Below are 16,439 nucleotides of genomic sequence, written 5' to 3'. Positions count from 1 at the left end.
GTTTATGTCCAGCTCTGTGCATAATTGCAGTTTACGGAGATGCATGCCCAAAAGAAAAGAAGGAAAAACACTACCACTTTTAAACATCATGAAAGACTTGGATAACAACAAGTTTTTGGATATGCGCAAATATTCAAGCGCCAACCTTTTCAAGAAGGTGGTTGAAGTAATGAACGAGGGAGGCTGGGTTTGGACGGTCCCACAAGTCCACCACCGGTTGAGACAAAGAAGCAAAATGGCACAAGCGGCTCCTGCTGTTCCATTGTTCCATATTTTGGCGTGACATGTTAGGGCATCGACCCGTCAAACACAGCTGAGAAGGGCGGCAATGTAGGATTCACCGGCCCCGGTGATGAAGATGCCCTGAACTCCTCAACTGGACCAGATGATGATGATGGTTGATGAAGAATAGGGCAAAAAACAACCAGGTAGCCAGCTGACTTGTTTAGCTAAATGGGTTGCTTTTAAGTCAGCACGACGTACGTTTTACGTTAATTACGGAGTATGCACGGCTGCATGTAAACAGGAATATTAGCGGATTATTCATGTTCATTAGCCATGTAAAGAGCTTAGTAAGAATATTGCTAATTTTCGGAATAAGGATAAAAAACTGAATATTTGGTGCATGTAGTCACTCTTACATGTACCAGACCAACGTCAAAAAAGTACTCTTTGCCTTCCTTTGTAAAGGGTAGTTAAACTGAAATTGCACCAATCCAAATCTATTTAAATATAACGACACATGAAGAGAAACAGATTTCAAAATGCATTATGAAGTGTTGTGTTCTCTCCTCTAAAGGTACCAGCTAGTGTGACTGGTGATTTTGATTTATTTATTCACCAAACACCTAATTTTAGCAACATGTGGTGCTTGGCAGATGGTGATTTTGCTCCTTGGCAGATGTCTCTGAGCAAAACACTGAAATCACATCATAACCACAGGTCAGCTTACCATAAGGTAGAGTTAGGCAAATGCTGGAAGCCTTGTGTGTCGAGAGGCCTAGCATTAGTCCTTTCCCAAATTCCCAATATGTTTTTATCTAACAAAATATTTAGCTTCAAGCCGTATTTGTTGGTGTTCAAAAACAACATTCACTGCGGTTAAAAACTGTTTTCTCCCCGGCACACACCTGTATTAACGGGGCGGTCTAGCAGCATCTAACAGCACCAAGAACAACAAGAACAGGCAGAAAACGGGACACTGTGAGTCTGAGATATTTATTAGGTTCTATTCTCTAGTTGCAGATTTACATTTAGTTGTTTTTGAGCGTCTTTCTTAGAAAACTAGGCGGCGATGTATAGCGGAGATTATTTTTACAAGCGTGATCCGCATGTCTGATATTCAATTATATTTAATGAGGTTCATATGTCTAGATCTCTATCTTTATATGTTCCATCGGTTATGCAATGCTGTCAGGGAATATTCAATATGTTGCTGTGGAAACAAGGCTTTGATTGAGGAAAAAAATGCGTTTGGTATACGCACAATTTGTTCAATTATGATTAATGGATTGATTGATTGTTAGTTACCAGTGATCGATTTAAGGAAAGTGCTTAAAATTTGCATCCGTAATTTACATATTGTAAGTATAGTACTCACACACACACACACTGAAGCTGAACCTGTGCATGATTGGCTTTGTGCCTATCATTTATTTATCTATCTGTTGATTTATTCATCGTATTTTTCCAATCAAATCCAGTAACTCCAGTGCTCGAGGTAAGAAGTGTTCAAGAGTGGGCTGAATAAAAGAAATCTCAACAGAACTATTTTTAAAAAAGTCAAAGTGCTTTTCACAAAGACTGTGCTGACCTGTTTGAGTATTTATCCATCCACTCAGATTTTAAATCCTCCGCTTCTCATCTCTGAAGTCCAACTGAACAAAACACAGCTCGCAGTAATGCGTCTATATATGTCTACGTGGTTATTATAAATACAGGTTGTTTTTTTAGTGCTCCTCTTTACACATCTTCAATTAGTTCTGACAGAGCTAAAGTCCCATTATCACTAATTAATCAGGAGGTTACACGCAACAGGCTGTTCTCACACACTGTTCATAGATATACCTACAAAGTAATGCACTGTAATTTGTGTACATAGTATATATGTGTATATAGTTTTGTTGCCTAAACATAATTAAGTAGTTTTGTTGCCTATAAGTAAGTAGTTTTGTTGCCTATAAGCAAGTAGTTTTGTTGCCTAAACATAACTAAGTAGTTTTGTTGCCAAAATATAACAAAGTAGCTTTGTTGCCTAAACATAACTAAGTAGTTTTGTTACCTAAACGTAAGGAATTTGTGTTGTCGCTTGAACATGATTAAGTAGTTTTGTTGCCTAAACATAACTAAGTAGTTTTGTTGCCTAAACATAACTAAGTAGTTTTATTGCTTAAACATAACTAAGTAGTTTTGTTGCCTAAACATAAGTAAGTAGTTTTGTCGCCTAAACATAACTAAGTCGTTTTATTGCTTAAACATAACTAAGTAGTTTTGTTGCCTTAACATAACTAAGTAGTTTTGTTGCCAAAATATAACTAAGTAACTTTGTTGCCTAAACATAACTAAGTAGTTTTGTTACCTAAACGTAAGGAATTTGTGTTGCCGCTTGAACATGATTAAGTAGTTTTGTTGCCTAAACATAACTAAGTAGTTTTGTTACCTAAACGTAAGGAATTTGTGTTGCCGCTTGAACATGATTAAGTAGTTTTGTTGCCTAAACATAACTAAGTTTTGTTGCCTAAACATAAGTAGTTTTGTTGCCTAAACATAACTAAGTCGTTTTATTGCCTAAACATAACTAAGTAATTTTGTTGCTTAAGCATAACTAAGTAGTTTTGTTGCCTAAACATAATTAAGTAGTTTTGTTGCCTAAACATAACTAAGTAGTTTTATTGCCTAATCATAACTAAGTAGTTTTGCTCCCTAAACCTAACTAAGTAGTTTTGTTGCCTAAACATAAGGAAGTTATTTCCTGTGAAGGCGGAAGTTTATTTTGAAAAAGACTGTTTGCCTGAAACAAGCTGAAATTGACACGTGTTGAACATTCGTAGGAGAACGAACAAAAAAGGAGGAATATATTTTCATAATGACCATACAAACTGTTGTATGAGGATACGTTTAATTATTATAAATATAGGTGATTTTTTAAAGATTATAATAGTCACATTATCACTGACTAATCAGAAGGTCACACACTAACACAACTTTGTAAGGTCATGGCTTCTAATTTAATGTGTGCACAATGCTGCTTTTAGCAACAACACAACTGTGAAAATATGTCCCCAAATTCCTCCATGGGCACTGTGCACTCAAAGCCCCCCACAGATTACACCTAATTCCAGTCTCTCAAACTGTACATAAACTACTAATGGGATGGATATTGGCAAATGATGGAGATGGAGAGATTGTGGCAGAGCATTTTCTTGGCTAAACTATCCGGGGAGCCTGTGAACATTTTGTACACAGTGATTGGCTTAAAGTCAAACCGAGCCAAATTTAAACTTTTACATCGAATTCCAGCGCTGAGATCGCCTTGGACAAGAGACCTGTCTGCAGCATTACAAGTGGCAGCCAGTGGCCTGCCACGTGGGATGTTTAATTCATGATCTACCACAAAATTGGCTGCAGTTTAGGTCTGGGATGTTTTATGTTTTGGAGGGAAAGAAGCAAGCAGAAGATATACTGTATTTTTGCTTTTCACGGCGGGATTGTACAGATGAGTCCCTACACGGACACAAACAAGCTTAATGTCCTTGTAAAAGTGAGCACGCACAAACGCAAACAAACAGCATCCCAATCTAATCAGAGATTCATCGCTCGTCCTGCAGACAGTAATACACAGCACAGCTAAATTGATCATTCCCATGATTCCCCAGCAGTGCAAAGATAGACTTGTGCCTACAGCTAACAGAGGGAAATGGGGAATCTGTTGATGTGATAATAAATAGACTTCCCCGCACAATGCAATTTATGGTTTCCTCAACGGCTTCAGCAGAACCTTTGATTTGCAAGAATACATTTGTAGTTTGGTAGCATCCTAAAACCAAAAGGGGGAGGCAGAGAAAAACATTGGGAACACGGGAGGATCTCAATTATGCTACTTGAGCACAAGTTACTACTTGCTGCTGTGGCTGTCAAGTCTGAACGCCACCCAGACAGAAATACATTTATTCTGGAGGAACATAAAGCAGAACATGCAGAGGTGTTGTGACAAACACTACAACCCCCCCTCCTTCCCGTCATGGTGGCTTTAGCGTGTTCTGTCCTACAAAAAAAAGGGATATACAGATTCTGCATGGGCAAACACGTCACTGCACATGCTCAGGGACATGCTTGATGTCCTATTAGAACATGTTTGGAACATTTTCATCCAACCCACTCCAGAGCTCCACTACCTCCGTTGACCCAAAGAATTTGTGCACTGTGAAAAAGACACGAGTTCAGCTTTGTGGCGATGTGACAGGCAATTAGGGGCGAATCATTTCTGGACAGAGTCCATGGCTTAGGGTGGGGTTTTTTTTTGGGTTGAGGGGGGGGTTGTTGGAGGGAAGAAACTTAAACAGGCCTACAAGACCTGGCATCTGGGATTGCTTGCTTTGTACACTCCAGATGTTGTCCTACTTTGCCATTTAGAGTGCTGCCTTTTGTCACGCATGACTGACACATCATTGTGTTTGGGGGAACGTTCAACAACGGTTAGTTCAGTTCAGTTACTGTTTGTGATCGTGTCTCAATCTTTGACTGAGGATCAACAGGCTATACAAATACAAACCACAGGTCAACTGTGTGTCATTGAGCACCACTTTTCTTTTACCAGGTGATTTCATATATTGGGTTCTCCTCTTTGAATACACGCTAATCTATAATATCACCTGGTTTGATGTATTTATTGAATCAAAACATTCATATTTTGTGGCACTCTGAGGCATATTGTTTCTCTGACATTAAGCACGTGTTTACTGTGACCGCAAAGTGACGCCGAGGGGTCTGACAAAGAGTCAGTATGTGAGGAGTTGAGATGAGAACGTGTTGCTGGTTAAGTGTTTCGTTGGACTGAAATCCCGTGGACTCTTGGGCTTGGATGAGAAGAGAAAACCACAATTTTTCCAATATCTCTTCTCTGAGACATGATCGCTCACTGGTTAACAGCTGCACACATAACGAGTATTTCTCTGCTATCTGTGACTTACGGGGGTTGTCAATGCCAGACCTCTATATATGTGATGTGGACTGTCTTCAGTGACTTTCCCTCCTGAGTTCATTGTCAGAAGAACCTTCACAAAGACCTAATTTATCTGGCGCAGATCAGCCAGGCCTTTATTCTCCTGACAGTCATCCTGATGAAATCCACAGAAAGTGAGTCCCTCTACCTCCTCGCCCCCTCTTCACCCTCACTCTCTCCTCTTCACCCCTCAGCCTCTCCTCTTCCATCTAACACCACTTTAATCTACACTTTCTTAAACGTCTCGACGTCCCTCACTTATCACGCTCTTCATTTCGTGGCTTGAAGGTGCATCGACACGGTGACCTTGGGAGTCTCGCTGCAGCTCTGTGTGTGTTTCAGATCCCGGCGGTGCAGTTTGGGAGGCCGGTGGACAGTGAATTAAAACAATGCAGCAGACAGTTTCTTTCCCAAAAATCCGTCGGATGGAAATACCACAATGTTTGTGTGCTCTGATTAGTTGAATAGTACATGAAAAAGCCATTTTCCAATCCTGCAAAACCTCAGTGGGACTGAAACAATCCAATTACGGATAACAGCATCAACGTGACAATACAATGCTTGAGTGTCCTCCCGGCTGCAGGACGGGCTGGATGTTGCGTGCTGCCATTCCCACTCAGTGCATTGTGCAGTCGGTACCGAGACTGAACAGATTTGGGGCACAGCAGCAGTGACGGGGTGTTTTTCAATCTTTTGTAGACATTATTAAATTCCTATAATGGATTACACAGTAATCTACAATTTTTTCCACGGCTCTGTGGCCTAAACTTTCACAAAGCATCCTCGGCCATTGTGTAATTGCAGTGGCACCGGTTCCAAAAAAACAATTATCTAACTTAAAGATCGACTTCATCTGCGTTCCTTTCCGACTCAGCCCTTAGCAAAAATACAGTGACGCAGGTTACCAAAGCAAGCTAATCAATAAGGTTAGGAATAATGTGAACGCTAGCACCAGCTGAGCTGTAGCTAAGTTTGGAAACAACTGAAAGAGTTAGTTCAGATTATTTGAAGTCATTTTCCATAGTCAGCGTACAGGCAGTTCTCATACACCGTTCGTAGCTATACCTACAAAAAGTAAGTAGCATGCAGAAATTAACACGTGTTGCTGGACATTTGTAGGAAAACGCACAAAAAATTAGAAATAACTTTTTGTAAGATATCATACAAACTGTTGTATGAGAATACGTTTTAATAAATGCACAGATTAGCAGATATTTTTCTGCATATCTATGCTTCTTCAGATTCTTTGTATTCATGAACTGGTCCTTCAAAAGCATTTTTAAAAATTTGAAAACTATTCATTAATATGTACACGTACTTAGCAATGCACTCAATAATCAGACATACTTGTGTTCAAAGTATAAGGTCATCATGCACTCCAGTGTGGCTCTTTACAGAGACACGAACAGGGTGACATTGTCATCTCCATGTAAGACAGCGGAGGCCCGTAAAAAGAGCGACAGGTGTTAATTCAAATTGTGTTTAGTGAAACAGATGGGATGCAGATTTTACTACAAACTCAGTGGACATGAAATGCAAACAGACGTCTTTTTTTTTCACTTTGCGAAAACACATCTGCTCATTATATTTAATATAGTTTTGATGTCTATAATTCCACCAGGACTTGCAGATATTCACCGTAAAGTGCGCAAATTGATAACAATTAGAACGGGACGGGTGGTTAACTCAAGAGACAATGCTCATTGCCAACATTACCATGTTCACTTGGGCCTGATTAGTGACCAGCCACAGGCACTGTGGTGCACATTTTAACACACTCGCACTACAAATGAACCTGTCATCAACGCTCCCTGCCTCACCATTATTCCAGATGATACTTCTGCTCCACCGCCGTACGTAACACAACATGACATCTCACAGAGGCCGCTGCCACACACGGAGGCAACAGCACATTTCTCTGTTAAAAACAAAGTCGGGGATCAGCACATCACACTCCAACCAAGTGGGACATCACGTCTTCGGCTTAGCCGTGATCAAATGAGTTTTGTGATCTTGCTTTGACATGTCGGAGCAGCCCTCTGGTTTACTCACTGGGGTTGAGTTGCTGCATTCCCATGAGGTAGAAGACGCCCGTCCAGCCCTTCTCTCTCCCTCCTCTAATCCCTCGGCCAGCCCGTGCCTTTTTATTGCCCCACTCCTTTGACTTTTCTCTCATCCATTCAGCCTATTTCTTCACATTTACATCAGTCTCTTCTGTGAAGTTCGCTGCTCACTCATCCTCCGTCTCAGACTGCTGCCCCGGGGCCTCCAGGGTGGACCATTAACACAGGACTGGGGATTAAGGGACAGGCTTTCCCAGCTGATGAGCCTGGACAACCTGGACGACTCAGAGCACGGCTGCTGCACAACACACTGCCAGTATTAGACTGACCTGGGAGCGTGCATGACAAAACCAGACATGCAGATATGGAGGCTAGGTGCACACACAAGCGAATTAGACCAATATAGCAGCTGAGCCCTTTTCAGACGTATTATTCACTTACTTGTTCAGATATGATGTTTTTTTTTTATTTAATCCACTAACTCTCCATTTCAAGGGTATCTTCAAGAGGTAACTTTCAGTATTTTCCCCATGTTTTGTGTGACTAATGGGGACAACAATTTCTGAAATTGGTCCGGTATTGAGGGAAAGCGCTGTAACCAGCAGCCTATTTGGCACCGTCATTTCAGCCCACACAAGGCACCCTTTAGCACCAGTATGAGACGCACCAGGCTTTCAAAGTAACTGCAATTTAAACCCATCCGCAGCATCAGTAAATGCTCAGGGAAAGTGCAGCGACTGTGGCGACGTAGTTTACAGAGCGAAAAGACACACACATGGCAGGTGGGAAAGGAGGTGGATGGGTCCAACAAACACAGGGCTTTCATCCAGAAAACCGCTGATGATGTCACGTGCGTTAACTTTCACTTTCACGTTACAAACAGCTGTTTGTTTGTGTCACGTGTTCACAACATCAGGTCACATTTTCACTTTACAAACGTAATCGTTTTAAGCCCGTGTTCTTTTTTTCCAAAACCTAACTAATCAACCCATTCTCACTCTCAACCCGCTGTTTGGTACCGTAACTGCCCTTCGGCATCAGAAACCGACGCACAGAGACACCCTTTAGTGACAGTATGTGACGAACTGGGCTTTCAACTGACACCAATGTAAACCCACGTTGACTTATTTTGTCATGTCAGTCTTTAGTCACGTGAGTTGCTAGTCAGTGAAGTTAACGTCAACCACGACCGTTTCCTAACCCCTACCTAAGTGGTTGTGTTGCCTAAACCTTCCTGTGAAAAAGGAAGTTTATTTTGAAAGGATAGTATTCATGTAACGAGCATATATTGACACGTCGACCCTGGCCCGTCCAAAAATAGAGGGGTATCCTGTGCCTCAGTCTCCGATGCCGAGGGGCACTCACCAAGAGGCGGTATTTGATGAGTTGGGAGTGAGAACGTGTTTATAAAAAAAAAAAAAAAACATTTAAAATCCCACTTATATAGGCTGGGTTTTTTATAAGTTTGCTGCTTGCACATCCTTTTGTCCCCTGTTTTATTTGACTTTAATTCTGTTTTGTCTGTTACATTGCTTTTATTGTTGAGTATCTGCTTCCCTTTTATAAATTATTTATGTTTTCATGCTGTCTACTATTATGCATTGTGACTGCGGAACTGCTGTTTTTAAACAAGCACATTTAGTGGAAGTAACGTTACTATGATGCTGCTCACCTCCCATTACAGCTCGTTTAGCAGCTTCTGGTTACAGCGTTCTCCCTCAATACTGGACCAATTTCAGAAATTGTTTTCCCCATTAGTCAGTTAGACACAAAAACATGGAAAATAGGGTCCAGGGTCAGGGCTGCACCATTTTGAAAAAAAATATCTAATTGCAATTATTTTGACAGATATTGCGATGAATTGTGATATTAAAGGGAATGATCATTTGTACATCATTATTCTCATTTCTATTAAAACACATATTAAAATGATTATATTGTGATTTTTGCGGGGGTGTTTTCACAAGTCTGTATAATATGATGTGTAGGCCAGGACATCTCTGCAGCATGACAATAACTATTTACACCTATTTACACATTTCACCTTTAACAAATATTGTGATTTCCTCCTCATCATGCAATTTGAAAAATGGCAATAGGCCATATTGCAATTTCAATAAAATTTTTATTAATTGCGCAGCCCTAGTTCAGGTTGAAAATTACTTAATTTACCCTTTAAGGGTAGAAATGTATCCCAAAGTATGCACACTGTTAAATGAATGTGGTGAGTCATCCTGACATAAGGAGCTACTAACCATAAAAAAATGTGATTAGTCTGAGTGTCAGAGTTTTGCTGCACAATCTATTTAAGCAATGGAGGTATAAACAGAATATTAATATACCGAACTTCATACAGAGATACAGCTTTTAAACAAAATTGTATTTGTCAAACTCATAAAAGTGCAAATGCAAACACACATGCTGCTCTGTGTTCAGACGCCCTCAGATGTTTCACCTTTAGGGTAGCTAAAGGAAAGTGTAGTGTGGGAAGAGGAAGGTAGTCGGAGTCACGGCGCGCCCGCAGGCAAACACACTCGCTGTCCCAATTTTTGTCTGTTTGTTTTATTCATTCTATCCACATTCAAAAAATGCTTCTCTTTTTTCCACCCTACATACAATCTATCTGTCCAACAGAGTCTCTATCAAACTGTCTGATCCGGAGAGAAATTGTGTCATCCTGCATTCAGGAGTGAGCTGCACTGTGGCAAGGAAGAGAAACCTTAACAATGCATTTTTAGGCACTCGAAAGAGCGAAGTGTGCGCACCTTCACGGTGCCCGAGGCCATTCACAGGATGCTATCAACCTGATTGCAATTTCCATCTTGGTGGAAAGACATAAGAGGCATGAGTATACAATAAATGACTTCATCTACCCAGCCCATTTCCCTAAAGGCAACATTAATCCATATGTTCTATATACGTGGCCGTTACAGTATGGCAAACCAAATCAGAAGAGAAAAACAACGACTTTTACAATATTTTTTTAAGTGGTACTGTATGCATGCTTTCTGATGTGGTACTCAAAGAAAGCCCAGTTACTATTCCTGTCTTCCAGTCTGTGTGTGGTGGACTTTCAATAATTGTAACAGCGTAAATGCCAACCTTCCATCAAGCTGCCATTTGGACTCAGAATAGAACAGCTCCATGATTGTTTTACTTTTTCAAAATTGCACATATAAATAGCGTTTTTTTTAATTGTACAATATTACAGTTGATGTGATAACCTCCCCATAATGTAATTCACATTTTAGCATTAAAGGCGACATATCATGCTCATTCCCAGGTTCATACTTGTATGTTGGGTTTCTACTAGAACATGTTTAAATGCTTTACTGTTCAAAAAACATATTATTTTTCTCATACTGTCTGTCTGAATATACCTGTATTCACTGTCTGTCTGAAATGCTCCGTTTTAGCGCACTGTCTCTTTTAGACCCCCTCCCAAAATAGCCCAGTCTGCTCTGATTGGCTTGCGAGAAAAATATGGTGCATTCATAGACTGTATAAAAGAAGCGGACGAAGTCACCGCGACGTCACCATTTGGTTTGTTTACTATGGTTTTGAAGCCTTGAGTTCAGCACTTTTGCTGTCAACATCATGGTTTTTGCAACCAGACGTGACACAAGAGGGTGGAGCTAAGAACTACCGAACACTGAATAAGACATTTTCAGGCGTCCAAAAAAGGTTATAATTAACTTTCATGAGCTGAAAACACACTGTGAAAGGGTTAAAGTTCTAAGACGAAAACACGGACAACTCCCAGACTGGAAAACGCCGTGGTAGCGACCTGTCAATCACAAGGTAGCCACGCCCTAAAACATCCCCTGCTTTATGGTCTACTTGACTCTAAATGGGACCATAATTTACTAAATGAACATCATGCTGTATTGAAGAAGACTTGAAACTAGCGATTGAGACCATAAACTCATGTTTACAATGTTTACTGAGGTAATAAATCAAGTGAGAAGTAGGATCATTTTCTCATAGACTTCTATACGATCAGACTTCTTTTTGCAACCAGAGGAGTCGCCCCCTGCTGGCTGTTAGAGAGAATGCAAGTTTAAGGCACTTCAGCATTGGCTTCACTTTTCAGAACCGGAGTTGCCCACTTTTTCTGACAAAAAAATTGTCGTTTCACATTCTGCGGGTTGGTAGGCACTCCAGATCCCCAGATGTACGAATGAGGACAAGCACTGAAAAAGTCAGGATACGTCACCTTTAAAGCAGCGGCGTAAAAAGGATGTAGGCTCGCTCAGATTTTCAAATCAAATAAAACTATGTTCATACTGTACAGTAACTGGAGCAAAGATATTTGTGAACCTTTTGTAATGTGGGTCCATATTCTCTTTGTATCATAATCCCTTTCTTGAAATCACAATTCAGTTAGCAGGGAGTGAGCGGGCGGTAATTAACGCATTCAACGGTGAAATCTCCCTCTTATTGGAGGACATAGGAATAATAGGCAGTAATAGTATGAAACCCGCTGTGGTGGGCAACATCTTCAGGGCGACTGGGTGGCTCCAGATCTGCCACTTGTGATTCCATAAAGCCCAGTTGTTTTCTGGTGCAGGAGGGGAAAAAAGGAACTGCTACTGTAAGAATAAAAAATCCTGACAAAACCTTTTGCTGTACTGTTAGTTTAATGTGGATGCATCTAAAGAGGCTGGTGAGGTTAAAAAAAAAAAAAAGTCTTAATGGATTATTTAACAGGACACATCCGCTCTGCATGGCTGCTCACCGGCTGTTACGCAGCCTGCTCTTCTCCGGTGTTACTGCCAAGTGTCTCGGTGTGACAGCTGGCACACCTGATCTATCTGATTGGATTAGTGCAATCAGTGGGCAATGTGCTTAAAGCTAACCAGGGTGATGGTGGTAAGAGCGCTGGTGATATTGTTAGTCAGGTATGAAAATGACTGGAAAAGCTCCATGACGGCACGCTTCTTTTGGCGGTGTCGCGCACCAAATTAAGAGCTCAAGTCTACTTTGATATCCAAAGAGACTCATCATGAGCGGCATGTAAACATTGGAGGAAATGACTGGTTTGTGTGGGCGAATGATGGGAGATATGGAAACACAGGTAGCTCTTAACTGACCATCCTACTCTGTCTCCCTCAAAATTACGTTCCCATACAACTAAACTGCATAACCAAAGTATGTTTTGAGGGAAACGCATATTCTCCCGGATTATGATCGCAGTTTTAAACGTGATTAACGTTGTAAATGGAAACAAAACAAAAGGAAAACGCAACAAAGCTACTTGGTTAGGTTTAGTAAAAAAATCATCATGGTTTGGCTTAAAATGACCACAACATTGAAACATAACAAAACCAAAACACAACAAAACTATCCGCCTCCAGAGAACGAGAGCCGCTCAAAAAAATCATCATACTAATACATAAATGTGCGTCCAATCACAGTCCAACCTTATATTACTATCAACAAGTGCAATCAGCCTTCAACCTGTGGTAATACAATACAACACAGGCAAATACACACCGAGTCTGAAGTGGAATAGTTGTGCAGATAATCAGTCCTGGCAGGAAGATAACATCTCAGGATGTTGGAAGCAATTAGAATATAATTTTTTATATTACTGCTAATGGCGATGACAGGTTGGCATAATCGAAGCGAGGCTCCCGGATGGGTCACTGCCTTTTTATATTAGATTTTATATTAAAACTGCCAAATTAAGCTCACATTTATTAAGGTACTACATTCATTTTATACTTGACATTTACTTCACAATACATTCATTTGGCAGACGCTCGCTTTTCTTACAATATACATTAACTTTCAAAAATAGCTAGATGTTATCAAGGATTGGAAGAGCAGCTAAAAGCCTGTTAGAAAAAAAATACATTGCAAGTGCTTTTTAAAATTACTCATTGATATAATCATGGCATTAAGTAATATTCACTGATAACAGCTGCATAGTTGGCCAGTCACGGCAATAATGACAGACTGCCGGTAAGTTGACGACGTTTTGATTTCAGACTGATGGTATCTAATGCTGCTGTTGACAGCACTGCAATGCTCGAGCTAACATTAATGTTAACATTACTGCTGACAGTTATTTATATATCGGATGCAAACATTCACCAGCTTCAACTTTCACTTGCTGCAGCTTGTTAAAGTGGACGCATTAAACTAAACTAAAAAAGAAGCAGTGAAAAACTAAACTAAGCTGAAACGATATTGCCTGGTTACAAAAACTAATACGAATAAAATAAACATAAATTCATTTCAGTTTTAGTATCTTTCTTCTGCTATAATATATCACCATCAAAAAAAAAGAGACATGAATTTCCGTCAACACACTGAACTACAGAAATTGCAGACTTGATCTTCAACGAGATGGCTCTATATGCTGCAATTTCTTCACATCGGACATTAAAGTAGCGCAAAGATTAAACATTAAATATTTTTTTGGCCATCAATAAAGGCTGAAAGTGAGCCTTTCTGGAAAAACTGAAACTAAACTTAAACTAGCAAACACACTCTGACAAACTAACTAAAACTAAAGTGAAATTAAACTCGAAAAGTCAAAACAAAAGTAAAATAAAAACTAAACGTTGGTGCTCAAACATTTGGGTATCTGGAGTCCCTACGGACCCACAAACTGTGAAATAAGAAAGACAACCCAGATAGTTTTTTGTGGGCTGTCTAGATCAGAAAACATGTGATTCAACAAGCCATTCAGATTTGGCTCCCCTTCCTATGTCACTGGGCTTTTTAAAGAGACAGGCGCTAAAACGGAGTGTTTCAGACAGAGGGTGAATACAGGTATATTCAGACACACAAGATTAGGAAAATAATGTGTTTGTTGAACATTAAAGCATGTAAACATGTTCTAGTAGAAACCCAACATATAAGTATGAACTTGAAAATGAGCACGATATGTCCCCTTTAAGACACAGTTACTTATTTAAGTCATAATTAAAGTTATGTCAAGCAGGATGTGTGGCTCTCTTGTCCACGATAGGTTCCAGTCAGGCACCTCCCGTCCCACTTCCTCCTGGGATGTCTAGTTGGATCCAGTCCAGCGCTCCAATCCGGGAGAAGTAATCAAGAGCACCTGTGACAAACAGTTGGCCAGGCTGGGATTTCCATCGCACAGCACGCCACTGTGTCTAGTTGTGTTTCAGCCTAACCTAATGTCAACCCGCGTGTTGAGGCTTATGTGATTCTGAATTGGGGCACTTGTTCATTATCTGGAGACTGAACCATTTTAGGTTAGATGACTTTAGGTAAAGTTAGTATTGTAGCTCTTATATTAAAGAGTCCTCTTTTGGTTATATTGGTTTATTTGATTTAAACAGCATCCACCTGCCCTTTTTTCCTTCGTAGTGTCCTGTCAAAATCTAAGTCCACTTAGAAATCCACTTACAACGCAACGTATTCTCATACAACGGTTTGCATGACATCTTACGATTCCCTCGTTTTCGTTTGTTTTCCTACGAATATCCAGCAACACGTGTGTTGCTCATTACATGCATACAATCTATTCAAAATAAATGTCCGTCTTCACAGGAAAAAAACCTTCCTTAGGTTTAGGCAACAAAACTACTTAGTTAGGTTTAGGAAAAGATCGTGGTTTGGCTTCAAATAACTACGGAAGTGGCGAGACGAGACAAAACGAGAGTGTCAAAACAAAACGGAATGTGGCATAATAATCGTTTTATGTGCTTATCTTGTTTTCATAATCGTTGGAAGACAAAATCGTTGGAATTGAAATTTGATTAATTTGCACAGCCCTATCTGCTAGCATTTATTGTCTATCACTGCACTCGATTGTTACCTTGCTAGCTGTTTACTTACTTTTACTAAAATTAAATTGCAGAATTAGCTTGTTTTAGTTCTTAAGCAAAATGTCATAATGCCTCTTTACCCACTTGCTATTTGAGGTATTTCTCACAGACTGGTCTAAAGGACTGCTGCGGCTAAAAATAACAGCAGAATAAACATTCATTATACCACTGCCAGCTGTTGTTTACTCAAAAAAAATCTTAAAGAGTCATCCAAACCTCCCAATTTATTGCTCCACAAGATCTGCCCAGTACCAACAGAGTGTTACGAGGTGGAATGACCTACTTTAACCAACACCTACAGCACGGGCAGCCTCTCCGGAATGAGAGGAAAGCCAGAGACTGTACGGTAGAGAGAGGGACAGTAGCTGTCTACCACACTGCAGGAGGCCAGCAGGTGTAACTGCATCCTTATGCATCTGACATTTCACTAATGATTAAACTCAGTCATCTGAGCATGTGAGGCTGACCTTTCACCCTGGGGAATGAGCGCATCTAGTGATTCAACGCCTACTGAAACCAGAGATATTCTCTGGTCTTTGTACGTTGACAGATCCACATGTAGAATGAGTCCAGTTTGTAAACCGTATTCTTTCTAAGCTGCAGTCTTATTCAGTTTGAAACAGTTGTTCCACAGCAGTTGCTTTAATCATGTGCCAGTGGTTTAGTATGCAGGCAGCGCTCCTGCGCTGGCTCCTGGTTTGTTTTTCTCCATTCATACAATCTTACTTTAAAGCTACTAAGGCACATAGCTTATGTGCATTCAGTTGTGATTCAATAAAATGTCAGAGGGTGATTTAGGACGGCTGCTCAGAGGTAATATTACTCTTTACAGAGAAGCAGGCAGGAGGTGCTTTGCTAAATGATGTGGCGATATACAGCTCATACAGTCTAACACACCAACTACATTGCACCGCACATGCCGAAGGAGGATCCTGCTGATGACACTTTAACGGGCACTGTGATTTGTGATACATTATATGCATGAGCACACCTTCCTGGCTGGAGAGAAAACAAAGGGACTCCCATAGACAACAAGCAGCCGAAATCTGCGTGTTTATGCCAGAAAAACAACAAAGAAATACACTGATCTGTGAGTCCCGCAAGGCACCTGATGCCCATTCAGACCTGCATAAAAAAACAGAGGACACGGAGAGAGCAATGCAAAAAAAAAAAAAAAAGTCAGATTTTTGTTTTCTTGCCCTAACAAAATGAGCATTATTCATCCAGATCCAATGCTTTGCCAGCTGCTGAATGCGTGGCCTTCAAATCTCAATATGGCCTGAATGATTATTTCTGGAAGAAAAGCTCCCCACCTCCTCTATGAACTCTCACCAAATCCAAGTCAAA

At 40.4% G+C, this 16,439-nt stretch overlaps 1 protein-coding gene across 3 annotated transcripts in view; it reads right to left on the bottom strand.

Moving 5' to 3' along the window:
• The window catches only part of tmem132e (transmembrane protein 132E), a 451,229-nt gene that overhangs the window by 217,387 nt on the left and 217,403 nt on the right, over window positions 1-16,439 (bottom strand). The gene's annotated exons all lie outside the window — the stretch shown is intronic.

Source organism: Sebastes fasciatus, chromosome 16, assembly GCF_043250625.1.
Source record: "Sebastes fasciatus isolate fSebFas1 chromosome 16, fSebFas1.pri, whole genome shotgun sequence".
Taxonomy (NCBI): Eukaryota; Metazoa; Chordata; class Actinopteri; order Perciformes; family Sebastidae; genus Sebastes; species Sebastes fasciatus.
The sequence above is the reverse complement of the archived record's forward strand: the minus strand, read 5'-3'. Positions and strand labels throughout refer to the sequence as shown.